The sequence below is a fragment of the Aedes albopictus genome, chromosome 2, assembly GCF_035046485.1.
Source record: "Aedes albopictus strain Foshan chromosome 2, AalbF5, whole genome shotgun sequence".
Classification (NCBI taxonomy): domain Eukaryota; kingdom Metazoa; phylum Arthropoda; class Insecta; order Diptera; family Culicidae; genus Aedes; species Aedes albopictus.
This window is the reverse complement of record NC_085137.1, coordinates 107,953,799-107,973,968: the sequence shown is the minus strand read 5'-3', so window position 1 is coordinate 107,973,968 and position 20,170 is coordinate 107,953,799. Positions and strand designations below refer to the sequence as shown.

Below are 20,170 nucleotides of genomic sequence, written 5' to 3'. Positions count from 1 at the left end.
TCTTGAAGAAATTCCTGGAAAAATCCATGAATAATTCTTAAAGAAATTTCTGGAGAAATTCCTGAAGGAATTCTTGAAGGAATCCCTGGGAAAATTCCTGAAGGAATCCCTGGAAGGATGCCTGTATTGATCCCTGGAGAAATTCCTGAAGGAAACCCTTGAGGTTTTTTTAGGAAAAAACTCCTGGATGAATTCATGAAGGAATCCCTGGAGAAATTCCAGGGGGAATCTCTAGAAGAATTTTTGGAGGAAACCCTAGAGGAATTTCTGGAGGAACCTCTGAAGAAATTCCTGTAGGAATACCTGAAGAAATTCCTGGAGGAATTCCTGTAGAAATGCTTGAAGGAATTTCTGGAAGAATTTCTGTAGGAATCTCCTGAGGAATTTCTTGAGGAATTCTTTGGGGAATCCCTGGTAGACATCCTGAAGAAATCCGTGGAGGATCCTTGGGGAAATTGTTGAAGGAATCCCTGTATGAATTCCTTGTGGAATCCCTATATGAATTCCTTGTGGAATCCCTGGAGAAATTCCTTGAGGAGTTCCGTGAGCAATTCCTTGAGGAATTCGTGGAAAAATTTCTAAAGGAATCTCTGGAGGAATGGAGGAATTCCAGTAAAAAATCCTGGATCAGGAGTCCTGAAAGAATTCCTGCAGGAATCCGTGAAAAATCTTTGGAAGATTTCCTGAAGTTATTGGAGGAGTTCCTGAAAGAATTCTTGAAGGAACCCCCGGTGGAATTCATGAAAGAATTCTTGTAAGAGTTCCTGAAGAATCCGTGGAGCAATTTCCGAAGGAATCCCTGGGGAAATGTCTCAAGGAATCCTTGGAGGAGTTTCTGGAGGATTCCGTGTAAGAATGTCTAGAATTTGGGCAACACTGGAAAATACTGTCCTGGATGAATTCCTGGAGAGTCCCTGGAGGAATACCTGAATGATACCTGGAGGAATCCCTGGAGGACTTCCTGGAGAAATTCCTGGAAGAATGCCTTGAGATATCCATGGAGGAATTCCTGATGGAATTTCTTGAAAAATCAATGCAGCAACTTCTGGAGAAATATGTGGACGAATTCCAGAAGGAATTAATATATCTGGAATCCTGAAAGAACTCCTGAACGAACCCGTGGAGGAATTCCTGAAGCAATCATTGGGGAAATTCCTAAAGTAATCCCTGCAGGAATCTGTGCAGGATTTCACGGAAGAATTCTTGGAGAAATCCCTGGAGTAATTTTTGATGAAATCCCTGTAGGAGTACTTGGGGAAATATCTGAAGGAATCCGTGGAGGAATTCCAGATAGTAATTTGTGGTGGAACTCGAGGATGAATTCCTGGATCTGGTGTCCTGAAGAAATTCCTGAAATAATTCGTGGAGGAATTTCTGAAGGAATTCGTGGAGGAATTCCAGGAAATTCCTGGAGGAATCCCTGGTAGAATTTTTGGAGGAATCTTCAGAGGGTTGGTTTGTTGAAGGAATCCATGAAGGAATTCCAGGAGGAATGTGTGGAAGAATTCCTGAAGGAGAACCTTGAGGAATTCCTGATGGAATCCTTGGGGAAATTCCTGAAGGAATCTGTGGAAGGAAGAAAATGAAATTTTCGATGCTATTTCTCAAGAAAATGCATAGAATTTTCCCTTTTACTTACAGTAGGAATTCTTGAAAGAAATGACGAGGCGATTTTAAAAGGAAAAACCGTCAGTTTGCGAGTATTTTGCCGCAGGAATTTGGCAAAAAAAAATGTATTGAGAGAATTTCCTAATGAGTAGGCAGTGATTTGAGTAACGTCTTTATTCAGTAGCGGTTGGAATAAGAATGAAAAAAAAAAGTAGTTGTCACTTCTGCAGTGGTTGCTGTGATCGTGATCATCGACTTCCGGTTGCTGTGATCAACATTTCCAACGATATTTTAGTAGATATATCCATAAAAATGCAGAATTAAGTTCACAGGCCTTGGCGATGAAACCTCCAAATTCCCGAAAAAAAAATAACGATGTAATCCCCGAAAAAATTGCCATAGAGTTTTCTTTTAAGAAACTGCACGTTTGCAAGCAAATTTTCATAAGAATTAAAAAAAACCTTAACAATTTTCCGTAAGAATCAAAATTTTGATGATGAACCTGGGCTTGTTAGTGGAATACCTGTAAGTAAAAAAGAAAATCGTTTTAAGTTCTGTTTTTTTTTAATTCCACTAAGAATTTGCATCCTTTTACAGATGCATATTTCGACCTCAACTGAAAGGTCGTCTTCAATGTATTGTACTCGACTTTTTAAGGATAGCTTCAGAAGCATACTTGTAAAATCCCTGATAAATTTCCGCAGGATTTTTCACCCTCAAATAGTTGCCAGAGAAATTCTGGAATGAACTTACAAAACAATTGCCGTAAGAATTATCAAAGATTCGACGGATAGAAGTTTTAAAGTTAATGAGCCATTTACAATGGTATTGTCAAAAAAAAATTAAAGTAAAATCCAAAGGTACTTCCGAAGAAAGTCCTTAAAGTAATTGCCGGAAAAAAAATTCCGTGAAAATTCTGAGCAATTGCTAACCGAATCCTCGACAGGTTCCGAAGGATTTTCCAAAGAAATTGCAGTATTATTTTCAAAAAAACAAAAACCGAGAGTTCCTAAAGAAATCCTTTGCTTACCGAATATTTACCTAAAAGAATACTGAAGGAATTCTCAAATAAATGTATCGAAAAATTTCCAAGGGAATTCGCAATTAAATTTTTAATGAATATTGTCTGAGGGATGTTTCATCGAGCCTCAAAACTATCATTTTAAAAAGGTCTTCATTTCAAGCATTTTTCGATGATTTATTAGCTAATTGCTCTAGAATCTCAGTTTCTTGACAGGAACTGATGGCAACTACGAGGATGCCACAATTCAATTATTGATTCGATATTAGCAATACTTGATGAAATATTTCAGATAATGTTTTGACCCAATCTCGCCCCTCCGACCCATTGTCACCATCATCGACGGTACCAAAAAAACATAAGAATAACTGTCTAATAGCATTGCGCAGAAATAACATAGAATAATATTTAAAGGCACTGCAGTAGAGACTCCCACTTGCAGTGTTTTAATTCCGTTTTTTTTTTCTCGTTCTTTTTCTTTTTATCTAAGTAAGTTCATTCGTGTAATACGATTTACGCGTCTTATTAACCTTTTTTTTCCTTGCAAGTCTGTAATAAACTTTTTCACGAATGTTATTCTTCTTTGAATTAAATAATAATATTTGCCTATAATTATTTATATTTTTTATTATTAGGTGTATTATTTTGTTTATTTAATCTGTAGTGTGTATTACAATATTCGTTATAATAATATATTCTTAAAGGAAATAGTCCGGTATTCTTCTGGTCACGTGAGGCTCGCCGCAACGTGGAGCTGGATCAAATTGTAGGAATGAAAACTTCAAAGAATCGTATAATTCCATTAATGCTGCCTGGTTACCGCATTGATAACAGTATGTACAGTAGTTTGGTGCAGAGAATATTGTTAAACCACATTACGATCGTGGCACCAGTTGTAGCCTTCCTTAACAAGCTGATGCGCCCGAGATACCAACGTCAGACCATTTGAGTGATTAAAAAGTTCCGAAATGTCCTGGCCGACGGTGTAACCAGCGCCTCGTGGCGATATGCCCCAGCCGCCCCGGTTATCCGGATCGGACCAGAGATCACACGTGGGTCCCTGGTGAGGTACTTCCTGCAATCTGTCCAAGGCCCGGATGTAGTCCAGCGTGTCGATCGAGGGACTGAGACCGCCATGCAAACAGAAGATTTGACCGTCGACCAGGGCCGTCAGCGGGAGATAGTCAAACAGGTCGGTAAAATACTTCCAAACGTGCGGGTTGCCGTTCTTCCGTAAGCACTCATCGTAGAAACCGTACACCTGTGTGGCCTGGCGGGACTCGTGATTACCGCGCAGGATTGTGATTCACTCACGCTATCGAACCTTTAGCACCATGGGTCACTGTTTTGATTGAGTAATAGCTGCGATCAACGTAATCGCCCATGAACAGATAAATAGTGGCCGGCGATCGTCCGCTTATCTGGAAGAGCTCCATCAAGTCGTGGAACTGACCGTGCAAATCGCCACACACTGTCACCGGACATTTTATCTCCTTTGCCAAAATTCATTCGTTTTATCATACAGGGTTTTCACTTGGGTTGCGGTCAATTGCACTCTTCAATTGCACTTGTTCAATTGTCTGATTCACTGGTTCAAATCTTTGAGTGTCGCCTTGCCCTTCATCCTTTTTTTCCTCCGGTCTGCTTTACTGCCGACGGGGGATCGGTGCTGGAGGTTTGCTGCTACTGGTTATCCAAAACTCTGCTGCGGCCTTTCCTAATTAATCTCACACTCGCGGACGGCAAACGGGCATTTACACTCGACGCGCACGACGGACCGTATTCCGGTACGGGTCACGAACCGGATTCGCACAGCGAAAAATCACAGGCAATAACAATCCCAAAAACGCTTTTTTTGTCGCTTTTGCCGGACGACGGCGACCGTCCGGATTCCAATCACAACAAACTACTGTCATTCCGCTCGATCTCGGACCGGGAGACACTCACACATTCCCAATTTTTGCTATGCACGTTTTGTATGTATTAGTGACGCAAAAGCTAGTGCACACTAATACATTCACAACCCCATAGCAACCGATGGCACCCACACATTGCAGTTTGTCAATGTGTGGTCAAAAATACTACTCGAATTTTTGTGCGCGCAGGCGCACCATCAAATAAGCGCGGAAAAGTGCTTCTACCGCCGACAAGCTACTTTTGCGCTTGCATCGTGAGCGTTTATGCACGGAATATGCGCGCCTTGTTTTGGGTGTAGGTAAAAAATGCTGCCAGTCTAGATCTGTGAAGTCTTTGTTTCATTTCGCAGCAATGAAAAATGATATACATGTTAGAAAACAGTATGATGACAATAGTGGGTTCTGCTTTTGGTGGTGTATGTACACGTTGCATTACCCGAACACTACCTAATTTACTGGTGGAAAATAGTAAACATCAGCTGTTCCCGGCAAAATCAAATAGGCATATTTTCAACCAGTAGATTTGCATTAGTGTTTGTGACGGCGCGCTGCGAGACCACTATGGTATAACGCATTTGAAATTTCGGTGTCCTCTATTCGAGAGTTCGAAGGTACGCTGCTGCCACCTGGAAAAAGTTTACTGTATGCGTGAAGCACCGATTTTTGTTAGCATGGGGAAGCATAGAAAGTCAGTTTTCAAATGCTTCTAAAAAATTCAAAACAATATTTAATCAAAAGCGGGTTGGTGTACGTGATGAGAAAATCAATTAGCAAACTTTTTAGCATATAATTTTGATTAAAAAGTTTTTTTCCAGATTAGGTAATGATTGTGTAGAAAACGAAGGTTCTTAACCCGCACATCAACCCGTTTTCAATAAAATAATATTTTGAATTTTTGAGAAGCATTTCAAAATTGACTTCCTATGCTTCTATGCAAAATAACCACACTTGATCATGTGCGTGAAGCGCAGATTTTTTAACATGGGAAAGCATAGGAAGTCAATTTTAAAATGCTTCTAAAAAATTCAAAACATTATTTTATTAAAAACGTATTGATGTACGGGATAAAAATCTTCGATTTTTACACATTTAGTACCTGATCTGGAAAAAACTTCTCAACCAAAATTATATGCTAAATAGTTTGCTGATTGAATTTCTCATCACGTACACCAACCCGCTTTTAATTAAATATTGTTTTGAATTTTTTAGAAGCATTTGAAAACTGACTTTCTATGCTTCCCCATGCTAACAAAAATCGGTGCTTCACGCATACAGTAAACTTTTGCCAGGGGCAGCAGCGTACCTTCGAACTATCGAATACCATCACACACAATCGAAAAGGCATCAACTTTTTGAACCAGAGTTCCACTTATGCTGAGAAACCTGATATTCTCGGCCTTTGCAGTCTAAAAGAGCAGCGAGAACGATATTGTCTCTACATCCGACGGTTTCCGACGGAAACCGTCGGATGTAGAGACAATATCGTTCTCGCTGCTCTATTAGACTGCAAAGGCCGAGAATATCACGTTTCCCAGCTTATGTTCCACAGTCGACAAGCAACCATTTCCGTTCCACTTATGTTGTGTACTATTATACCAATATCTTAACCAAGGTTGCCATATACACAGATTTTCCTGTATTATACAGATTTTTGGGCTTCCATACAGATTTCGTTAAATATAAAAAAAAAACAAATTTTATTTTTGCCTTTCTCGTACACCAAGGTTTACCGAAAGGCTATATGTTCACTCCAAAAAATGAAATTTTGATAGAGCCCCCGGAGGGACAAGTTTCATATACCAATCGACTCAGCTCGACGAGTTGAGATGATGTCTGTGTGTGTGTGTATGTGTGTGTGTGTGTATGTATGTGTGTGTGTATGTGTACAAAAAAAGGTCACCTCACTTTTAGATAGTAAATATCAACCGATTTTAACGATCAACGGCTCATTCGATGCGGAATCTGGTCCCATTGTTTCCTATTGAAAATGGTTCAGATCGGTCCAGCCGTTCCGGAGTTATGGCCATTTAGGTGTTCCTGATCGGTACCCCTCGAAAGGGCCAGATATGAAAATGCACCAAACCCATGCATGCGACCCATCAAACCACGGCATTTACGATTATCTGATGAACGGTAAGCAGGAAAAAAGTCTCAGACCATATCTGAACCGGTAGTGTTCCGGAACCGGTTCTGGGTGTCCCGCCGGAAGTGGCCAAATATCAAATTGAACATAACTCATGCATGCGACACATCAAACAGCGGCATTTTCGATTATCTTATGAACGGTAAGCAGGAAAACAGTATCAGACCATATCTGAACTGGGAGTGTTCCGGAACCGGTTCCGGATGTCCCACCGGAAGTGGCCAAATTTAAAAGAGTATCAAACCCATGCATGCGACAACATCAAACAGCGGCATTTTCGATAACCTGATGAACGGTCAGCAGGAAAACAGTACCAGACCATATATGAACTGGGAGTGTTCCGGAACTGGTTCCGGGGGTCCCGACGGATTTGGCCAAATATAAAAGAGTACCAAACCCATGCATGCGATACAACAAATATCGGCTTTTCTGATAACCTGATGACTGGTTATCAAAGAAATAGGTTAGGACCACATTAGAGACAGCCGGTAGTGCCGTAACCAGTTCCGGGTGTCCCTCCGAAAAAGGCTAAATATACAATTGAACTGAACCTATGTATGCGACACAGCAAAGCTATTACTTTTTGATATCCTTATGAACGTTAGCAAGCAAACAGGTTCAGACCGGTGAAAAAAATGTTTTACGCATATGGTCAAATCTCAACCGTTACGTAGTAATTGAACTTCACATGTTTTTAACTTTGCTTGTCTCAAATTGACTATGACTTGAAAATGGTCAAACTTATCGCATTTGAAAGATTATTAAATTTGCTATCAAAAAAGATCTTGGAATCTATTGGTTTAGTTAGATAACTAAAGCAAAAAAGCTCGAAAGTAGTGTTTTACCTTTCTCGTACACTTAGTGTACTAAAAAACTATATGTTCACTCAAAAAAAAAACGATTTATCGAAAAAAGGCTCGGAGGATCAAGAAAAAGTTCATTAACCGTTATGTGTCCGACAATTTTTTTGCTTTTTTCTACACCGTGCTTTTTAAATGGGCGCTGGGTACCCGGGTACCCTGTCGGACACATAAGGGTTAAATACAAAATATGATGTTAAACAAGCAGTTTTAAAAAGTGATCGATTTTGAGCCGTGAAAAAAGTGCGGGGCAAGATGGGTCACCTTTTAAGTAATTCACATTTTCTCAACGAAAAACCTCGAAATATAAGATTTGTTCCGCATTCATATATGCTCCATATCCATACTGAGTAAACAAGAGCTACTGGTAAACATTTTAACATTTTTTTTTGGAATATAAAAAACTTTACAATTTGAGTGGTCCTAAGGCGACTTGAAAATCGATGATTTCACTAAAAAATTATCATACTTTTATGTTATAATTTTGAGCGTTAATTCCGCTTGATTGAAGTCATTTATAAGATAGTCTTGTAATGAAAAATAAATAACTTTTGAATGCTCCAAAAATACGTTCAAAATTGAAGGTGACCCATCTTGCCCCGCGGCCGTTCATATGGAGATTATATGGAATGTATCGCATAAGAAAAATGGCTTAAAACTATTTTATTTTTTATTTCCAATGAGAGTGAATAATTTTTCAATCAATGCCCCAAACTTTCGTATATTCATGCTGGTCATCTAACAAAATTTTGAACATAATCAAAACATGAGTAATGCGCCCGGAAATGGCACTGACCCATCTTGCCCCGCGACCCATCTTGCCCCGCCCCACCATATATTTGGTATGGGTCCAGAGCCCAAAATGGCGATCAGGAATCCAAGATGGCGATCTAAAATTTAAGATGGCGGCTGCGAATTCAAAATCGCGGCTGTTTAATGGAGTTTTAGGGACTGAAACAATGCATTATTGGTATATTTGGTATGTGAATGATGTCTGGATTCCAAAAATGGCGACTAGAATATCCAAGATGTTGGTCCAAAATCCAAGATGGTGGCTCCAAATTCAAGACGGCGGCTGTTTAATGAAGTATATTTTTCGTAGGGAAGATGCCTGGACGCCAAAAATGGCGATAGATTGCCATCTATCTTAAATCCTAAATGACGGGTTCAAATTCAAGATAGCGTCTTTTTCTTAAGAGTTTGATTCTCAAACATTAAAAGCTAGATAAACGATATGATTTCTGATATCATGAAATGGATTTCTGTTAATTGTATGAAAGTGCGATATACGTCAACATTTCGCTTGAGTTTTATTGAAATGGGGTTTCGAAGGCACGAGAAAGGCGCCATCACCGCTAGGTGGATTAATTCGGTTTTTTCTCTCAATTTTTGTATGGGATACAGATTATTGAAAAGAGTGATACAGATTTTTTTCAAAAAATCATCTGGCATCCCTGGTCTTAACCCATGAAGGAGATAGCTCAAAGCTGTGTTTGATTGAAATAATCTACACAAAACTTGACAAACTACAAATTAAGGGAATTGTCAACCACTGGAAAAAATTCAAAGTCCTTCTAAATTGAGCATTTACGAAAATTTTGGTAAAAAAACGTGATTTTTGTATATCTTAACTTATGCAAAACATATGAAATCAGCTCTAATGACCCAAATTCCCTCCAAACTTTTTTTTTGCGGGTCCCAGATTTATAATTAACAATGGTTGATGTTTTAAATTTCTTTAATTGCTCAACTAATATGAGCATTTGTGTGTTGAAAGTACCGCAAATAGTATATTTATCATAAAATCGGTAAGTGCAATCTCTAACTAGGGTGAAAACACTAGACTTCGACACCCCCCCCCTCCCCCACCCAAATTATGCTCTAATCTTTTTTTTTTTTACTTAATCGTTTATTTGGAGGGCTCGGGCACCACATGGGCATAACTGAGCCGAAATCTTTTGCTTTTACATTGATTTTACAATTAACATATTTTAACTGCTTTAATACCATGTTAGTTTGATAAGTCGAAGTACACGCGGCAGTTTCGAGGTTAAGGATTAAAAACAAAATAAATAAAAAAATAATAAAATAAAATTGGTAAGGACGGATTTATGGGTATAAAACTAAATTATTTGCTATCTTATACTAAAAACATTGATGAGACAAATTGTCCATGTCTGTAACGGAACCAAAAAGAAAGAAATTTATCGGTAGATAACGACAAGAAGAGAACAAACGGAAGGGGACGACGACAGACAGGGGCGAATGACAAAACCAAAAGGCGGACAACGAAAACAAGGAATGTACTACATCTAGTACTACATCAAACTCTGACATCGACTCGTTTCAAAAACTAGCAAATGAGATTCATGTATTCCAAATCAAGGACTGCCAACACTTCTCTAAGGGGTTTCTGTTGTTTTTTTCGGACCCGGAGAATTTCATGCAGCTCAGATCTGACATCACGAAGATATTTGGACTACCAATCCCAAAGCCCTTTCCAGCATAAGCAGAATACCGCGATCGCCCTCATCGACCGTGCTATTAAACTAACGTGTAGCGAAAATCGAGAAGAAGCACTAAATCAAGCAACAAGTCTCTTGGAGAAGAATAACTATCCCCCTTGGTTTATACACAAAGTAAAGACGAACACTATAACACACTCGAAACCGAATCCCAAGTAGATCCCTTACCAAAATACGTTCCCGCATCCTACATCCCTTGCCTTAGCGAGAAACTAAGAAAAATATTGAAGAAAAGTAACATTACCCTTGCTCCAAAACCACAAAACAAGGTAAAACAGAAAATTTTTAATAAAATGAAGGACCCTGTGCTACCAGGCAAACAGAAAAACGTGGTATACTCAATACCATGTGGAACAGCCGACAATAAAGTATACATAGGGCAAACGAAGAGAATGTTGGAAGTGAGGGTTGCGGAGCACCAAAACGACTGTCGGAAGACAAACCCAAAGTCTGGCCTGGCAGTGCACATGATGGAGGAAGGACATGTGTTCGATTTCAACAAAACGCAAATTCTCGACCGTATACAGGACCAGGCGACCAGGTGCATCGCGGAGGTATTCCACATAAAGAAACGAGGAGAAGCACACACAGTCAACCTGCAGCGCGAATGTGGAAACTTCAATTCTACGTACAACGGTCTGCTGGCGCAATTGAGAAGACAACGATGAGAAGAGACGACTACCATGAGAGGAGATGACGAAAGAGAAAAAATGACGAATGAGAGAAAAATGTGACGTAGACTAAATGGAGTAGTGGGGTATATACAGAAAAATGACCAGAGGGAAAATTAGTGTTGATCGTCTGACGAAACTGTGAAGTTAATCAGCTAAATGTAAGTGTTGTATACTAAATGTTTTGTAACTATATGTGAACAATGTTTGTAATGAATAAATGTTTTTAGGCGTCTGAAGATGATCGAAGAAAAGTAGACCGAAACGCGTCACGCAAATAATGCTGTTTGATAATCGTTTCACCGAAAATAGCCAATCTAACTAAGCATATAAATTACCGCGGTGATCAAACCCAGTCAGAAAACATTTTATACTTTGTATACACAAAATTCAGCATATTTGTAGTGCAGTGTCAAAAATTGAGCTCAATCCAACAAAGGAAACCATAGTTACAGCATCTTAAACTTGGCCATTTTGTATGAAAATCGGCGTTTGTCCGATCAATTATGCACCACAGTGTATGTGTGTTCAACAAATAGTGGTTGGGCATCAGCCGATACGTTACACGAATGAAATCACGGCCTAAATCCAACCCTTTGAACCTGGCTTCTTCGACACCTGTGGAATGATGGAGTGCAATCATCTACCCATCTCTCCATCTCTCCATTTGTGTTGCCAGCTGATCAAGGTCTCCTGACGGGCCAATGCAAAAAAATCGTCGAAGGCGACCCAGCCAGCAATTTGGTTGCTATATTGAAATTGCAACTGAAATAGTCACACATATATAGCACCAAAGAAATCGTATTCAATGCACAAAACAGGCATATACATACTAAAGTGGAGGCCATATCGGAACATATATACGATTACTGCGATTCCATCCAACATAATTTACGATTTTTCGAAAAATTTCTACGATTTCGCCGATTTAATTCGTCTAAATATACGATAATGCATGATCTTATTACGATTGAGAGTACCAATATACGACTCAAGATTTTCAAATAAAAAAAAAAACAATTGGTGTTCAATGGGAATCGAACTTAGGTCCTTTGATTGAGAACTGCGCATCATCTCTATTGGCTATATTGCCTAGTTGAAAATAGAGAGTTCAAAGTGAATGGCATGAAACGAATAAAAATTAGCATGACACGGTGCGAGACGTGTGGTTGGAGCATTGTTGTTGTGCATTGAGTGGCACCAAAAGTGGTGCCGTGCAAGAGGCCCGGAATTCACATCGTTGTTGGAATCTATACATCACTTATTGGAAGTCATCTGCTAGTATGAAAACCTATATATTTGGTTGAAATTATTGCTACCATGGTTGGAATGTGCCAACAACAACAAAAATACAAATTTGTGATGAATTCCTTATTTTCTTTTTCTCCATCATACAAATATGTAAACAAAACCATTTACGATTTTCGAGATTAAAATTCGACTATCAAAAGTACAGTAGCAATCATATGCGACTGCAAAAATGAATATACGATTTCTACGATTTCATTCACTTCGTATACGACGCAAGTGTGACGCAATCGATCAATATACAACATTGTTATAGTTGTATACGATTTCACCGATTTTCACCATACCTTTAGGTAGCAAGCTCGATTTAGCACATTCATATACGATGTGAAGCGACGATTTCCACGATTCAATGAAATCATATATACGATGCTAGCGAACTTGCAGCTTGACACTAAGAATGTATATTTTTTCACGATTCTATCCGATTTTTTGCGATCCTACCGATAGTATCTCGCACCTTCTATGATCGGAGACGACTATATGAAACAAAATCGCAATTGAAATTTAATTTGGCATGAAATGCGATTTTACGCAATCATTGTCAACAAATATACATATTATTATATTATACAATTCTGATTCAATATATGAAAATATACGATTTTTTCCACACAATGATTTACGATATGTGGTTGGCTGGGGATTTGACGCTCGTATATATCGCCTGCGCTAGCGCTCACCTTAGCCAGAGAGTCCACTCTCTCATTGCCCGGAATCGAGCAATGTGAAGAGACCCAAGCTATGGTGATGGTGTATGAGCGTTTGGATAAAGCACTCAAGACTTGGCGTATTCCATTCAGGAAGTACGCTGAGAGCTTCATCAGTTTTATTGACCGAACAGCCCCCAGACAGCTTAGACTGTCGGTAAAAATGAAGTAGTGCTCAGGTGGAAGAGTGCTAATGTACTCTAAGGTGTAATATATGGCCGCTAGCTCTGCAACGTATGCAGAACAGGGTTTTTCAAGCATGAAGGTGGCGCTATGAAATTCGTTGTATACACCGAAACCAGTTGAGTCATCGGTTTTTGAACCATCTGTGAAGAACTGTCTGTCCCCGCTGATATGCTCGAATGCTCTAATCTTCGCCACTTCATAGCATAGCATAGCATAGCATAGCATAGCCGACCGTACACATCCTGGGGTGGCTGTCGATAGAGAAGTTTAATGCGCCAGAAAAGTTGCCTGGGACTTGACAAACCTTTCATTTAACGAACTCTCGACACCTGGCCAGGTCCTTACGATCAGCGGGGATGGAGAGGAAATGTTGATTAGATATCTACTCAGAATATGTCCAAGAACTTGGCCCACTTCATAGATATCTGGAGTTGGAAATTGGATATGGTTTAATGGGATGCTTTCCTTGGCGAAAAAGCGTACGAGAAATTGTCATGGTTTAATCATTTACCTGGTTACCATTGAAAAAGTAAAAATAAGCATTAATCAAGTCGCACAAATTTCGTAGGTAGTACAGCCATAGACCACAGTTGTGAGGATTGCCTCCTTCCCGTCGGATACCAAAACACAAAGATTGGAGACTTCTCTCTGACTTCTCAACAAGACTGACGCAATCCTCCAACAGTCTAGAGTTGTCCTGGCCTCGTTTTTGCGACTGCTGAGGAATATGAAAGGATGGTTAGTTAGACACCTAAAGAAAGATGTAGAAAGTTATACGACCTCTCGGGCCTAGGTGTCAAGGGGATATGGGTGTTGTTCTAGGTGTTGTTAGTGGAAGGGTACTCCAAAGGATGCGGTTGGTCAACGTTCAGGTACACCATGATTAGACTGCTCCGAAATAGTTATCTGCCCAATACGTCTTGGATTCCTCGTCATCTTAATGGCATTTATTTGTATAACTTGATTTTTCGGTTGAGAATCTGAAATATTACATAATATTAACATTGACGCCAAATAAGCTACATATTAGTGATACGCTCGCCACAGTTACATATTTTTATAATATAATTTGTATCATACAATAAATTTACCTGAATCCTGCTGAAATAAAATATTGATTAGCAGCAAAATTGAAACAAAAATATTACATAAACATCAAAAAAGTGCATCAAACTTTGATCTTGGAATATTTGTAAACTACTGCCTGATTACTTAAGGCAGGAAAATTTCAAGATCAAAATTTGATTTGGTAGATCTTACGCCGCAACGCACCATTCTGAGTTGATCTACCCACGTTACGGGACATGTTTTCAGCAACATCGTAAATACTAACTTATTGCTAGCAGGAAAGTCATTGTTTATCAAACGCACTCTGGCAAATTAATTTGACATCTATAATGTTCTATTTAATAATGGCTCGAAATAGTTTAATAGCCTTACATTTTAGTTATAATTTATCATATCCATATTTCGTCACTACGACTTGATTTTATGTGCCATTCAAAATTTATTGTGAAATAAATATATTCACTCTTCATGAATTCATTCGCTTTCAATCGGATTGAAAATAAGAAGGAGGGTTTTTGTCTTTTCTCCTGATTTTGTGAAATTTTCTAACAACTTTTGAGTCATGCAACATGGAGGCTCTTGGCACAGTACCGCCAGGAAGTTTTGGAATGCTGTATGAATGATGTGTTCTGAGACTGTGAATTTGTATCAGGGGAATTCACTAAACAGCGAAAATTGCTGCGTAAGCAATGATTATCCGCGTAGGGGGATTAGGGGCATAATGGACACCCTAAGCAAATGAGTATATTAGGCCTGTATAACAGACAAAAACTTAACATATTATCCATTGGCTTACAACTTTAACTTGTTTCCTACGTATTTCAATAATTTGCAGCAGGTAGAATGTCATTATTGTGAAGAAATAGTGGATTGTAAACCGTGTGTTTTTTGGGGCTGGCAGGAAATGTACGGGGCGAAATGGACACCCATCGGGGCATAATGGACACCCCTGCATATTTTATGCTGTATCTTTGATAATATCGACCAGTTAAGTAATTTGCCTACGGAGATCAATACCACAGATATAATACTCCACCTTAGACGAGTTTACATATCATCAAAGTTAATTAAATAAATTTTAGGCTAAAATAATCGGATTGATTTTTTCCAAACTCTCTTAAACGCCTAACAGTATGCAACGCGCGTACATCCATTCATAATTGCCAGTGTTCATTTCGCCCCGAATCGACTACAACATTGAAATTGCTATTTTGAATAAGTTCTGATAAAAAATATAATACTTTATCCTTTGCTAAGTCTGCGTATACATGTAGTTAAGCTAACAATTTACTTGTTTTTATGGTGGACACACTTAAACACTCGTAATACCTTATTTGCTGCTGCTTCGAAATTATAAGAAATCCACCATATGAAAAACATACTTCAATTTCAATGATATTTTGGTTAATTTGAAGGAATATAAATGGTACTTTTGAAAAATAGAACAATGACTTGTTCCTTTACACTTATGCATTAAAAGTTTTACATTAAAGTCAACGGTTTCGGCAAAAACAGGGGTGTCCATTTCGCCCCGGGTGTCCATTATGCCCCTAATCCCCCTAATTGAAATGTTTCATGAAATTGCAAATGAAATAATCAAAATTGTCTTTGTGAATGTTTATGGATAATATTAAAACTGCGGTTTACACTGTTTAGTAAATGAACTTATTATATTATTATATTATTTCATTGAGTATTTAAACTATCCCAGACTAATCCTACCCTTGTAGATGAACAAACGGTCAAATATAAAAATGTTAGTGTAAAACTGTTTAGCAGGCACTGTATAATTACAAGACACTGAAGACGGTTTTTGTGAGGGCCGATCAGCTGAGACCGAAAAGCTTTTGGAGTTTTTGAGCGCAAAGTGCTGCGGACAATACTCTGTGGGAAACAAGAAAATGGAGTGTGGCGCAGACGCATGAACCACGAGTTGTACCAAGTGTACGAAGATGCGAATATTGTGAAACGTATATAATACGGCAGGCTTCAGTTGGCTGGACACGTAGTGCGAATGTCAGAAGAAAGAATAGCGAAAACAATATTCAGCAGAGAACCCGGAAGAGGTATGCGATTTCGTGGGCGGCCGTGAACTCGCTCTGGCTGCACGCGATTGAAGAAGATCTACGATCCCTACACGTTCGGGGAAACTGGATTGCCCAAGACCGACGAAGATGGTGCTCTACTATACGCCCGGCGTTGGAGTAAAGTTACTTTGTAGCCAACAAGGTATCAAGGTAAGGTAAGCAATTGGTACCACACACATTGAAAATGCCTTTTCGTCCCAAGCTGCCTATGCGAGCATAGTTGGCAGGGCGATACTGGAGCAGTATAAACGGGCAATGAATCTAACATATGTTCAAACTCAAGATCAATTATTGTGTGACAGAGGGTTCACGTTGGTGTGTGGATACCAGACGCTCGGTGATATATTGTAGAATACAGTGAAGATGATGCGGGATAGCTTGCTTGTTGTATAACTAGTAGGCGTGATATAATAAATTGATACATTGCAGTAAAGTAGAAAACAAAAACTTTAGGACAAAACGTCGAGTAACAAAAGGTCGGTTAAAAAGTCGAATTGATAAAAGATCGAAAGGATGAAAGGTCGAAAGAATAAAAAAAGATAGTAGACCATGTTGTCAGGAGAAATGTCTTCACTTCTCTGATGGGGATCATTGCCTAGACAGAGAAGCAATGCTATGCTGTTGTAGAAATACATGCATTCTAGGGGTGAATTTGAAATATTATTTTCAGATCGTTTACCTCGTATGTCAATCAAGCCTCTCTCGAGTTATACTACCACAGCTGTTATTTTTAATTTGACTTTAGATATTTCAAAAGAGATCTACTTCAAAGATTTACCAAAATATCGAAATGTTTACCAACGTTACGTTTTATTTTTTTAGTTAAGTGTACTTATTATGGACACTACGTTTTTTATACTTTATACGTAATGTTTATTTATGTTTTGACTATTTCTTTCTATTCTGTTCGAATAATCATATTAATTATGAATGACGGAATGGAAATAAAAAAACAAATTTATCCACCTAGTGGTGATAGTGCCATTCTCGTTAAATACATTCCCATGATCATTCCGTCGACGTAAGCCAAAGTTTTCCTGAATTCTAAGAATAGGGTCTTGTACCATTTGGGCAGGTGTACCTATTTTGGGCACTTGCCGCTATAACTAAGTAAATTTCAAACCGATTGACTTGAAATTTTGTATATAGTTAGGCACGTACAGTATCTAAGGGGCTGTCCATAAACCACGTGGTCATTTTTTTGGGACTTCTCGACCCCCCCCCCCCCCCGCGTGGTCATTAGTCCATACAAAATTTTTTATTCGTCCATACAAAATGGTCATTGGCCGAACCCCCCCCCTCATGACCACGTGGTTTATGGACAGCCCCTAACTTTGTACAAAACGTCAAACAGGAGCAAAAACAGTGCGAGCGCCTTAAGTATCCAATTCGCTAACTGATGAATATTTGAATCAAGCATTGAAAACATAAACAATAGGTAATAAGTAGAGTAAGACGTCCGATTGCATGTGGCTTTAATTTAGTAAATATTTTGTTCTCTAAGGGCCGATTTCTTCACCTCGGCTTAACCGGTAAGCCAGGCTTACCCATACAGTTAAACCTGGCTTAACGCTTAAGCCAGGGTGAAAAAATCGCCCCTAACACATATTTATCGCTTGCATTGATTTTGTTCACTTTCGTAGTGCCGGCGAAGCACCAAACGCTGATTCTGCAGCCCTTCTGGTAGTGTCTTATATGGTCTGCGCCTATTTTCTTGCTAATCAATTCTCAAGTTTTTAAAAAAGCCGTGGTTTTATGTATCGCATGCATGGTTTGGATCACTATAATATTTGACCACCCGGAACCAGTTTCAGGACAGTACCGGTTATCTCAAATGTGGTTCGAGACTATGTTCTTACAAATCGTTCATCGCTACCGATAGTCTTTTATGTGGTCTGAGACCAATTTGTTGCTGTCCGTTCTTCACGTTATTGAAGAAGCTGCTATTTATTGTGCCGCATACAGGGGATAGACAAAATGATCGGGACAGGAAAAATTTTCACTTTTCAAAAAATGTTCAACTAGCTCTAACTTTTTGAAAAGTTCATCGATTATTCTCAAATTTTTACTGTAAGTTCACCAACTAGTCATTTATCACTGGTCAACATTTGGGAAAGATCGGCCCATTTTCCACGAAGTTATAAAGATTCTTGAAAAAGGTAAAAATATCCGATAGCCAACTTTGAGCTGCTACATCTCCGGATTCAATGAACCGATTGCAATGAAATTTTAACCATTCATGACTTATATAATGAACTCTGAAAAACATTTAACTAACCTTGAAATTTTCAACAAGAGAAAAAGTTATAGCGATTTTATTTTTTTCACGCTTTTTTTTAGCAAATTGGTCTATTTTTAATATGTATTCCGTTACTTTTTCAATTTATTTGCGGCTCTGTTGTTACTTTCCTTTAAAACACACTTATATATAAGTAAATTAGAAGAAAATTAAATAAACTTTAATTTGCATCTTGAATTTTGAAACGATGTTGAAGTTTTGGATAATTTGGTGTTTTATTAGAAAAAAAATCTAATCGTTATAATTTTCTTTCGTGTTGAGAATTTTAAGTTGCGTCAACGGTTTTTCATAGCTCATTACAGAAGTCATAAATGGTCAAAATATCATTGCATTCGGTTCATTTAGTCCAGAGATAAAACAGCTCAAAGTTGGCTATCGGATAATTTTACATTTTCCAAGAATCTTTGTAACTTCGTGGAGAATGGCCCGATCTTTCCCAAATTTGCACCACTGATACACAACTAGTTGATGAACTTACAATAAAAATTTGGGGAATATTTGATGCACTTTTCGAAAAGTTACAGCTAGTTGAACATTTTTAATTTTGCCTGTCCCGATCATTTTGTCTATCCCCAGTACATGCGTTTGGGTCCATTTTACATTTGACCATTTCCCGCGGGACACCCAGAACTACCGGTTCCGGAACACTACTAGTTTTCCCAAGTATGGTCCGAGCCTATTTTCTTGCTAAGAATTCATCAGGTTAAAAATGCCGTGATTTGATGTGTCGCAAACATCGGTTTGGTAAACATTTAAATTTGTCCATTTCTGGTGGGACATCCGGAACCGGTTCCGGAACACTATTGGTTCAGATATGGTCTGAGAATATTTTTCTGCTTACTGTTCAACAGGTTATCGAAAAAGCCACTGTTTGGGGCTGTCCATAAACCACGTGGTCATGAGGGAGGGGGGGGGGGTTTGGCCAATGACAATTTTGTATGGACGAAAAAAAAATTTTGTATGGACTAATGACCACGCGGGGGGGGGGGTTGAGAAGTCCCAAAAAAATGACCACGTGGTTTATGGACAGCCCCTTTGATGTGTCGCATGCATGAGTTTGGTTCGGCAGCCTATTTATTGCACCCATAAACAAATAGAAACGCTCCATAGAAAATCAAAAAGCGCTCCATAAATAAGAACATATGTTCCATGAAAATGAGCAATGTTGCCCATAAATAATTGAAAACGTTCCATACTTTATAAAAAATGTACCTATAAAACAGTTTGATAATACTTATGGAGCATTTGTCTATTTTCTATGGTGCAATTTCATTCTTTTTATGGTGCAATTTATTTTTTCTATGGAGCAATATTCAATTTTCTATGGGTTAAGTTTTATTTTTTTATGGAGCACTTGCATTTTTCTATGGAGCATTTGTATTTTATTATGGAGCATTTCAGTATTATTTATTGGTGCAAAATTTCACTTTTAATGAGAAAATTTTATGCTTTACCGGTACATTTTTTATAAAGTGTGGAACGTTTTCAATTATTTATGGGTAACATTGCACATTTTCATGGAGCATATGTTCATTCATTACGGAGCGCTTTTTGATTGCATTTGCAATTTGTTATTGTTGCAATAACCTTTTGCCGTTTGGTTCACTTTTATATTTGGCCACCTCCGTTGAAACACCCGGAACCGGTTTCGGATCACAACCAGTTCAGATATGGTCTGAGAATATTATCAGCGGTCGCGAATTTTTCGGCAGTCAAGTTCGCAGATTGTGAACAATTTTTGGTACCCAAGTACGTAATTTATTTTTGG

General features: G+C 38.6%; 1 pseudogene; it reads right to left on the bottom strand.

The window, feature by feature from the left end:
• Nucleotides 1–666: 666 nt before the first annotated feature.
• LOC115261301 (serine/threonine-protein phosphatase PP2A-like) lies at nt 667–4,811 on the bottom strand (annotated as a pseudogene).
• Between the last annotated feature and the right edge of the window lie 15,359 nt (nt 4,812–20,170).